The sequence below is a fragment of the Arachis ipaensis genome, chromosome B2, assembly GCF_059453495.1.
Source record: "Arachis ipaensis isolate K30076 ecotype BB chromosome B2, ASM5945349v1, whole genome shotgun sequence".
Classification (NCBI taxonomy): Eukaryota; Viridiplantae; Streptophyta; class Magnoliopsida; order Fabales; family Fabaceae; genus Arachis; species Arachis ipaensis.
The window spans coordinates 34748751-34758484 of record NC_142437.1 but is presented as its reverse complement, the minus strand read 5'-3'; the positions used below and the strand labels follow the sequence as shown (position 1 = coordinate 34758484).

The window sequence follows — 9734 nt, the reverse complement described above, 5'->3', positions numbered from 1 at the left end:
ACAAACTCTCGGGAATCTTTATAGAGTGTGGGCCAATAGAAGCCACAATGGAGGACCTTGGTGGCTATTCGCTCACCTCCGAAATGGCCTCCATATTGAGATCCATGGCAATGCCACAGGATCCTCTGTGCTTCTTCTCTAGGCACACACCTACGGATTATTCCGTCTGCACATCTCTTAAAGAGATAAGGTTCATCCCATAAGTAGTACTTTGCATCAGTAATTAATTTCTTCTTTTGTATCCTGTTGTACTCCTTGGGTATGAACCTTGCAGCTTTATAGTTTGCAATATCAACAAACCATGGTATTTCCTGAATGGCAAATAAATGCTCATCCAGAAAAGTCTCAGAGATCTCAAGAGAGGGGAGGGGCGTCCCTTCTACTGGCTCTATCCGGGACAGATGATCAACTACTTAGTTCTCTGTTCCTTTTCTGTCTCTTATTTCTATATCAAACTCTTGCAGAAGCAACACCCATCTGATGAGCCTGGGTTTTGAATCCTGCTTTGTGAGTAGATATTTAAGAGCAGCATGATCAGTATACACAATCACTTTTGATCCTACTAAGTATGATCTGAACTTGTCAATGGCGTAAACCACTGCAAGTAATTCTTTTTCTGTGGTTGTGTAATTTTTCTGGGCATCATTTAAAACGCGACTAGCATAATAAATGACATGCAGAAGCTTGTCATGTCTCTGTCCCAATACTGCACCAATGGTGTGATCATTGGCATCACACATTAGCTCAAATGGTAACGTCCAGTCTGGTGCAGAAATGACTGGTGCTGTGACCAGCTTAGCTTTCAGCGTTTCGAACGCCTGCAGGCACTCTGTGTCAAACACAAATGGCGTGTCCGCAGCTAGCAGATTGCTTAGAGGTTTTGCGATTTTTGAAAAATCCTTTATAAACCTCCTATAGAATCCTGCGTGCCCCAGAAAGCTTCTGATTGCCTTAACATTGGCAGGTGGTGGTAATTTTTCAATTACCTCTATTTTTGCTTGATCCACCTCTATTCCCTTGTTTGAAATTTTATGCCCAAGAACAATCCCTTCAGTCACCATGAAGTGACATTTTTCCCAGTTTAAAACTAGGTTGGTTTCTTGGCATCTTTTCAGAACAAGTTTCAGGTGATCAAGACAGGAGCTGAATGAGTCTCCATATACTGAGAAGTCATCCATGAAGACTTCCAGAAATTTTTCCACCATATCAGAGAAAATAGAGAGCATGCATCTCTAGAAGGTTGCAGGCGCATTACATAGCCCAAATGGCATCCTTCTATAAGCAAACACTCCAGATGGACATGTGAATGCTGTTTTCTCTTGATCCTGAGGATCTACTGCAATCTGGTTATAGCCTGAGTAGCCGTCCAAAATGCAGTAATAATCATGACCTGCTAGTCTTTCTAGCATCTGGTCTATGAATGGTAAAGGAAAATGATCCTTTCTGGTGGCTGTATTGAGCCTTCTGTAGTCAATACACATGCGCCACCCTGTAACTGTTCTTGTAGGAACCAGTTCATTTTTTTCATTATGAATCACTGTCATGCCTCCTTTTTTTGGGACGACTTGGACAGGGCTCACCCAGGGGCTATCAGAAATAGGATAAATAATCCCAGCCTCTAGTAGTTTGGTGACCTCTTTCTGCACCACTTCTTTCATGGCTGGATTTAACCGCCTCTGTGGTTGAACCACTGGTTTGGCATTATCCTCCAATAAGATTTTGTGCATGCATCTAGCTGGGCTTATGCCCTTAAGGTCACCTATGGACCACCCAAGAGCTGTCTTGTGTGTCCTTAGCACTTGAATAAGTGCCTCCTCTTCCTGTGAATTTAAAGCAGAGCTTATGATCACTGGAAAAGTGTCACCTTCTCCCAGAAACGTATATTTCAAGGATGGTGGTAATGGCTTGAGCTCAGGTTTAGGAGGTTTTTCCTCTTTCAGAAGAAATTTCAGAGGCTCTTTCATGTCCTCTGAATCCTCTAAATCAGGATGAACATCTTTAAAGATGTTCTCCAACTCTGATTCAAGACTCTCATCCATGTTGATCTCTTCTACCAAAGAGTCAATAAGATCAACTTTCATGCAGTCTTTTGATGTGTCTGGATGCTGCATGGCTTTGACAGCGTTCAACTTAAACTCATCATCATTGACTCTCAGGGTTATTTCCCCCTGTTGGACGTCAATGAGGGATCGTCCAGTTGCTAGGAAGGGTCTTCCTAGAATGAGAGTAGCACTCTTGTGCTCCTCCATTTCCAACACAACAAAGTCAGTGGGAAAAGTGAATGGCCCAACTCTGACAATCATGTCTTCAATCACGCCTGATGGGTATTTAGTGGAGCCATCAGCAAGTTGGAGACATATCCTGGTTGGTTTAACTTCTTCAGTTAAGCCAAGCTTTCTGATAGTGGATGCAGGTATTAGGTTGATGCTTGCTCCAAGATCGCATAAGGCTGTCTTGGTGCATTGACCTTCTAATATGCATGGTATCAGAAAACTCCCAGGGTCTTTGAGCTTCTCAGGAAAGCTTTTCAGAATGACTGCACTGCATTCTTCAGTGAGGAGAACTCTTTCTATTTCTCTCCAATCCTTTTTATAACATCCCACTCATTATCGAAGAAGAATTGGAATTGATTGTGATCAATCTACTTTACTCGAAACCCTACTAGTCTCCCTCAAATTGCTTTAAGCGCCCCATCCATGGTTTCAGTTGAAAAGGATTTATCAGCCAAAAATCTTCTAACCAGACTATTAATGCAGTTGTTAATAGCCCCCACTACAAGATTCAAGTTTATTTATGGCGGTTTTTTTCTTGGTTTGTGGAGGTTTGAAACCCCCACAAAAAGGTTTGTGGGAGTTTCCAAAACCTCCAAAATTTGAGGTGCCACGAGCTTATTTGTGGCTGTTTTACAGAATCCCATGACGTAATTTAGTGGCGGTTTCTCGTTTGCTTTGTGGGGGGTTTTGAGTGAAATTTTTTGGCAATTTTTTTATTTTTGTGGCAGTTTAAAACCCCCATAAAAACTGAATTTTCAAATAAAAAAAATTACAACAGACTGAATGGCTGCAAACCCATTTAAAATTGAAACTAAACGGATCTGGAAGATATAAATCACTATTATTGATTGAACAAATAACATCAATCAAACTAAATATTATTTAACTTTAAAGAAATTTAAATATTATAATTTGATCTTTGCTTATGAATTAAAAATAAAATTTTCTATTAGTATTTACAATGTACAATAGCATCATGTGGATACTTTTTGAGAAATTGCTTTATAGCAAATTTTCAATTTTGAGCATTGCAAAGAAAAGAGGTACATAACTAGCCACATTACTAAACACAGAAATCAACCCTAACTACATAAGTATATACAACCATAACTTAATACTACACCAACAGTGTGGTAAATCAGAATTTCACATTACAACCTAATCTCTACAAGATAAGTAGATAAAAAGGAACAGAAACTAATACCGTGTTATCTTGAATCTCAAAACTAATACCACTTTGCACATTTTTACACATAACATAATATATCATATTGCTAATTACACACAAACCAATCAAGTTGCAAGGGCTAACCTGCTCCAAGTAAACCTTCCAGAATCTCTGGATTTAAGCTTCTAGGGAACACACATGCTAAATTGTTATGTAACAAGGGAAAGTCATCATCATCATACTCTATATAATCTTTGAATTATTTATGTATATATAGAATGTTTTGGATGGTGTATGTACCTATAATTATGACTCCTAGGGGCTCAGCACGCAAACCCACAAAATGATGCCAATTTCAATGCCTGCCATTTACTAATTGGTATGCAAAATCGTGATCGTTCATTCCTTGGTAACGATGCTGAAAACTTAATACGCACGTTCATAATCTTAGTTCTTTGTCACAACTTCACACAACTAACCAGCAAGTGCACTGGGTCATCCAAGTAATAAACCTTACGTGAGTAAGGGTCAATCCCACGGAGATTGTCGGCTTGAAGCAAGCTATGGTCACCTTGTAAATCTCAGTCAGGCGGATTCAAATGGTTATAGAGTTTTAATAATTAAAATATAATAGGATAGAAATATTTATGTAATTCATTGGTGAGAATTTCAGATAAGCGTATAGAGATGCTTTTGTTCCTCCTGAACCTCTGCTTCCTGCTGTCTTCATCCAATCATTCATACTCCTTTCCATGGCAAGCTTTATGTAGGGCATCACCGTTGTCAATGGCTACTTCCCGTCCTCTCAGTGAAAATGGTCCAAGATGCGCTGTCACCGCACGGCTAATCATCTGTCGGTTCTCGATCATACTGGAATAGGATTCAGTAATCCTTTTGCATCTGTCACTACGCCCAGCACTCGCGAGTTTGAAGCTCGTCACAGCCATCCCTTCCCAGATCCTACTCGGAATACCACAGACAAGGTTTAGACTTTTCGGACCTCAAGAATGGCCACCAATAATTCTAGCCTATACCACGAAGACTCTGATCGCAGATCAGGAGGCTAAGAGATACACATTCAAGCTTGTTTACATGTAGAACGGAAGTGTTTGTTAGGCATGTGTTCATAAGTGAGAATGATGATGAGTGTCACATAATCATCACATTCATCATGTTCTTGTGTGCGAATGAATATCTTAGAGAAGAAATAGGCTCGAATTGAATAGAAAAATAATAGTACTTTGCATTAATTCATGAGGAACAGCAGAGCTCCACACCTTAATCTATGGTATGTAGAAACTCTACCGTTGAAAATACATAAGTGAAAATAGGGTAGACATGGCCGAGTGGCCAGCCTCCCATGGAGGTCTAGAGATCTAAAAATGATCAAAAGATGAACAAAAGATTGAAAATCCAAAGATATAAATACAATAGTAAAATGTCCTATTTATACTAAACTAGTTACTAGGGTTTACAGAGATAAGTAAATGATGCAGAAATCCACTTCCGGGCCCACTTGATATGTGCTTGGGCTGAGCATTGAATCTTTCACATGTAGAGGTCTTCCTTGGAGTTAAAAGCCAGTTTATAACCTGTTTCTGGCATTTAACTCTGCTTTGCAACCTATTTCTGGCGTTTAACTCTAGAATAGGGCAGAAAGCTGGCGTTGAACGCCAGTTTGCGTCATCTAAACTCAGGCAAAGTATGGACTATTATATATTTCTGGAAAGCCCTGGATGTCTACTTTCCAACGCAATTAAGAGCGCGCAATTTGGACCTCTATAGCTCCAGAAAATCCACTTTGAGTGCAGGGAGGTCAGAATCCAACAGCATCTGCAGTCCTTCTTCAGCCTCTGAATCTGATTTTTGCTCAAGTCCCTCAATTTCAGCCAGAAATTACCTGAAATCATAGAAAAACACACAAACTCATGGTAAAGTCCAGAAATATGATTTTTATTTAAAAACTAATAAAAATATACTAAAAACTAACTAAATCATACTAAAAACTATATAAAAATATACCAAAAAGCGTATAAATTATCCGCTCATCACAACACCAAACTTAAATTGTTGCTTGTCCCCAAGCAACTAAAAATCAAATAGGATAAAAAGAAGAGAATATACTATAAATTCCAAAATATCAATGAAACTTAGCTCCAATTAGATGAGCGGGACTAGTAGCTTTTTGCCTCTTGAATAGTTTTGGCATCTTACTTTATCCATTGAAGTTCAGAATGTTTGGCATCTATAGGAACTTAGATTTTAGATAGTGTTATTGATTCTCCTACTTCAGTATGTTGATTCTTGAACACAGCTACTTTATGAGTCTTGGCCGTGGCCCGAAGCACTCTGTTTTCCAGTATTACCACCGGATACATACATGCCACAGACGCATAACTGGGTGAACCTTTTCAGATTGTGACTCAGCTTTGCTAAAGTCCCCAATTAGAGGTGTCTAGGTTTCTTAAGCACACTCTTTTTTTTGCTTTGGACCTTGACTTTAACCGCTCAGTCTCAAGTTTTCACTTGACACCTTCACGTCAGGGACAGCTTGGTTTAGCTGCTTAGGCCAGAATTTTATTCCTTTAGGCCCTCCTATCCACTGATGCTCAAAGCCTTGGATCCTTTTTATTACCCTTGCCTTTTGGTTTTAAGGGCTATTGGCTTTTTGCTCTTGCCTTTTGGTTTAAAGAGCTTTTGGCCTTTTCTGCTTGCTTTTTCTTTTTCTTTGCTTTTTTTTTTGCCATTTTTCTTTTCTCTTTTTTTTCGCAAGCTTTTGTATTCACTGCTTTTTCTTGCTTCAAGAATCAATTTTATGATTTTTCAAATTATCAATAACATTTCTCCTTTTTCATCATTCTTTCAAGAGCCAACATATTTAACATTCATAAACCACAATATCAAAAGACATATGCACTATTCAAGCATTCATTTAGAAAATAAAAAGTATTGTCACCACATCAAAATAATTAAACTAGTTTCAAGGATGAATTCGAAATCATGTACTTCTTGTTCTTTTGTGATTAAAAGCATTTTTCATTTAAGAGAGGTGATGGATTCATAGGACATTCATAGCTTTAAGACATACACACTTAAACACTAATGATCATATAGTAAAGACACAAACATAAATAAAACATAAGGCTCAAAAACCGAAAAATAGGAAAATAAGAACAAGGAGATTAAGGAACGAGTTCACCTTAGTGAGGGTGGCGTCTTCCTCTTCTTGAAGAACCAATGGTGCTCTTGAGCTCCTCTATGTCTCTTCCTTGTCTTTGTTGCTCCTCCCTCATAGCTCTTTGATCTTCTCTAATCTCATGGAGAATGATGGAGTGCTCTTGGTGTTCTATGAGTGGGCTCTCTTGTTGTGTAGTCAAATGCTCTACTACTAAGCTATGGACCCTTGAGATGAATCTCTCCATCTCCCATGACTCGGAGGTGGAAGCTTTTGTCTTCCCTTTCCTCTTTCTAGAGGTTTCTCTGGCCTTAGGTGCCATAAATGGTTATGGAAAAACAAAAAGCAATGCTTTTACCACACCTAACTTAGAAAGTTTGCTCGTCCATGAGAAAAAGAAGAAAGAAGTGAGTAGAAGAAGAAGAAAATGGAGGAGATGGAGGTGTGTGAATGGTTTGAATTTGAGTGGGTAGGTGTAGGAGGGTTGTATGATGGTTTTGGGGGAGTAATGGAGGTGATTGGTGGAGGTTATTTTGGGGAAGAGTGTTTGATGTGATTGGTGAAGGGTATTTGGGGAAGAAGGTTATAAAAAGGTGTGAAGAGAGAGAGTTAGGGTAGGTAGGGATCTTGTGGGGTTCACAGATCCTGAGGGGGATCCTGTGGGGTCCACAGATCCTGAGGGGTCAAGGATTTAGCATCCCTGCTCCAATTAGGCGTGCAAAACGCCCTTTGTATGCAATACTGGCGTTTAACACCAGACTGCTACCTATTTTTGGTGTTAAACGCCCAAATGCAGCCTGTTTCTGGCATTTAACGCCACTTCCATGCTCTGTTCTGGCGTTAACGCCAGTCTGGTGCTTGTTTCTAGCGTTTAACGCCAGCCTGATGCTTCTTTCTGGCGTTAAATGCCAGTTTGATGCTTCTTACTGGCGTTTAAACGCCAATAAGCTCTTCCTCCAGGGTGAGCTATTTTAATGCTGTTTTTCATTCTGTTTTTGATTTTTTAGTAGTTTTTTTGTGACTCCACATGATCATCAACCTAAAAAAACATAAAATAACAATAGAAAATAAATAGATATAATTAAATAACATTGGGTTGCCTCCTAACAAGTGCTTCTTTAAAGTCAATAGCTTGACAGTGAGCTCTCATGGAGCCTCACAGATGTTTAGAGCATTGTTGGGACCTCCCAACACCAAACTTAGAATTTGAATGTGGGTGTTCAAATTCAGTTGAGAGAAGCTTTTCATGCTTACTCTCCATGGTTACAGAAGGAAATCCTTGAGTTTTAAACACAAGGTTGTTCTCATTCAGTTGAAGGACCAATTCTCCTCTGTCCACATCAATCACAGATCTTGCTGTGGCTAGGAAGGGTCTTCCAAGGATGATTGATTCATCCTCATCCTTCCCAGTGTCTAGGATTATGAAATCAGCAGGGATGTAAAGGCCTTCAACCTTTACTAGCATGTCCTCTACTAGTCCATAAGCCTGTTTTCTTAAGTTTTCTGCCATCTCTAATGAGATTCTGGCAGCTTGCACCTCAAAGATTCCTAGTTTCTCCATTATAGAGAGTGACATTAAGTTTATGCCTTACCCCAGGTCATACAGAGCCTTCTCAAAGGTCATGGTGCCTATGTTACAGGGAATTAGGAATTTACCAGGATCCTATTTCTTTTGAGGTAGAGTTTACTGAACCAAGGCTTTTAGTTCCTTGATGAGCAATGGAGGTTCATCCTCCCAAGTCTCATTACCAAATAATCTGGCATTCAGATTCATGATTGCTCTTAAATATTGAGCAACTTGCTCTTCAACAATGTCTTCATCTTCTTCAGAAGATGAATAGTCATCAGAGCTCATGAATGGTAAAAAGAGGTTCAATGGAATCTCTATGGTCTCTAGATGAGCCTCAGATTCCTTTGGTTCCTCAAAGGAAAACTCCTTATTGGTCAGTGAACGTCTCAAGAGGTCTTCCTCACTAGGATTCACGTCCTCCTCCTCCTCCTCTTTGGGTTCGGCCACACCAAGTAAGGTAATGGCCTTGCACTCTCTTTTTGGATTCTCTTCTGTATTGCTTGGGAGAGTACTAGGAGGGGTTTCAGTGACTCTTTTACTCAGCTGGCCCACTTGTGCCTCCAAATTTCTAATGGAGGACCTTGTTTCATTCATGAAACTTAAAGTGGCCTTAGATAGATCAGAGACTATATTTGCTAAGCTAGATGGATTCTGCTCAGAATTTTCTGTCTGTTGCTGAGTGGATGATGAAAAAGGCTTGCTATTGCTAAACCTGTTTCTTCCACCATTATTAAAGCCTTGTTGAGGCTTTTGTTGATTCTTCCATGAGAAATTTGGATGATTTCTCCATGAGGGATTATAGGTATTTCCATAGGGTTCCCCCATGTAATTTACCTATGCTATTGCAGGGTTCTCAGGATCATAAGCTTCTTCTTCAGAAGATGCCTCTTAAGTACTATTGGATGCAGCTTGCAATCCATTCAGACTCTGAGAAATCATATTGACTTGCTGAGTCAATATTTTATTCTGAGCCAATATGGCATTCAGAGTATCAATTTCAAGAACTCCCTTCCTCTAACACGTCCCATTACTCACAGGATTCCTTTCAGAAGTGTACATGAACTGGTTATTTGCAACCATGTCAATGAGTTTCTGAGCTTCTGCAGGCATTTTCTTTAGGTGAATGGATCCACCTGTAGAATGGTCTAATGACATCTTTGATAATTCAGACAGACCATCATAGAATATATCCAGGATGGTCCATTCTGAAAGCATGTCAGAAGGACACTTTTTGTTCAGTTGCTTATATCTCTCCCAAGCTTCATAGAGGGATTCACCTTCTTTCTGTTTGAAGGTTTGAATATCCACTCTATGCTTGCTAAGCTTTTGAGGAGGAAAGAACTTGGCTAAGAAAGTCGTGACCAGCTTATCCCAAGAGTTCAGGCTATCTTTAGGTTGAGAGTCCAACCATATTCTAGCTCTGTCTCTTACAGCAAACGGGAAAAGCATAAGCCTATAGACTTCGGGATCAACCCCATTGGTCTTAACAGTATCACAGATCTGCAAGAATTCAGTTAAGAACTGAAAAGGAACTGATGGAAGTCCATG

The 9734-nt window shown here is 39.6% G+C and overlaps 1 non-coding gene across 1 annotated transcript; it reads left to right on the top strand.

Annotated features, from left to right (window-relative positions):
* Positions 1-9395: 9395 nt before the first annotated feature.
* LOC148573550 (small nucleolar RNA R71) lies at positions 9396-9503 on the top strand. The gene has a single exon (XR_015905940.1). It is a non-coding gene; the product is annotated as a small nucleolar RNA R71 (small nucleolar RNA).
* Positions 9504-9734: the final 231 nt, after the last annotated feature.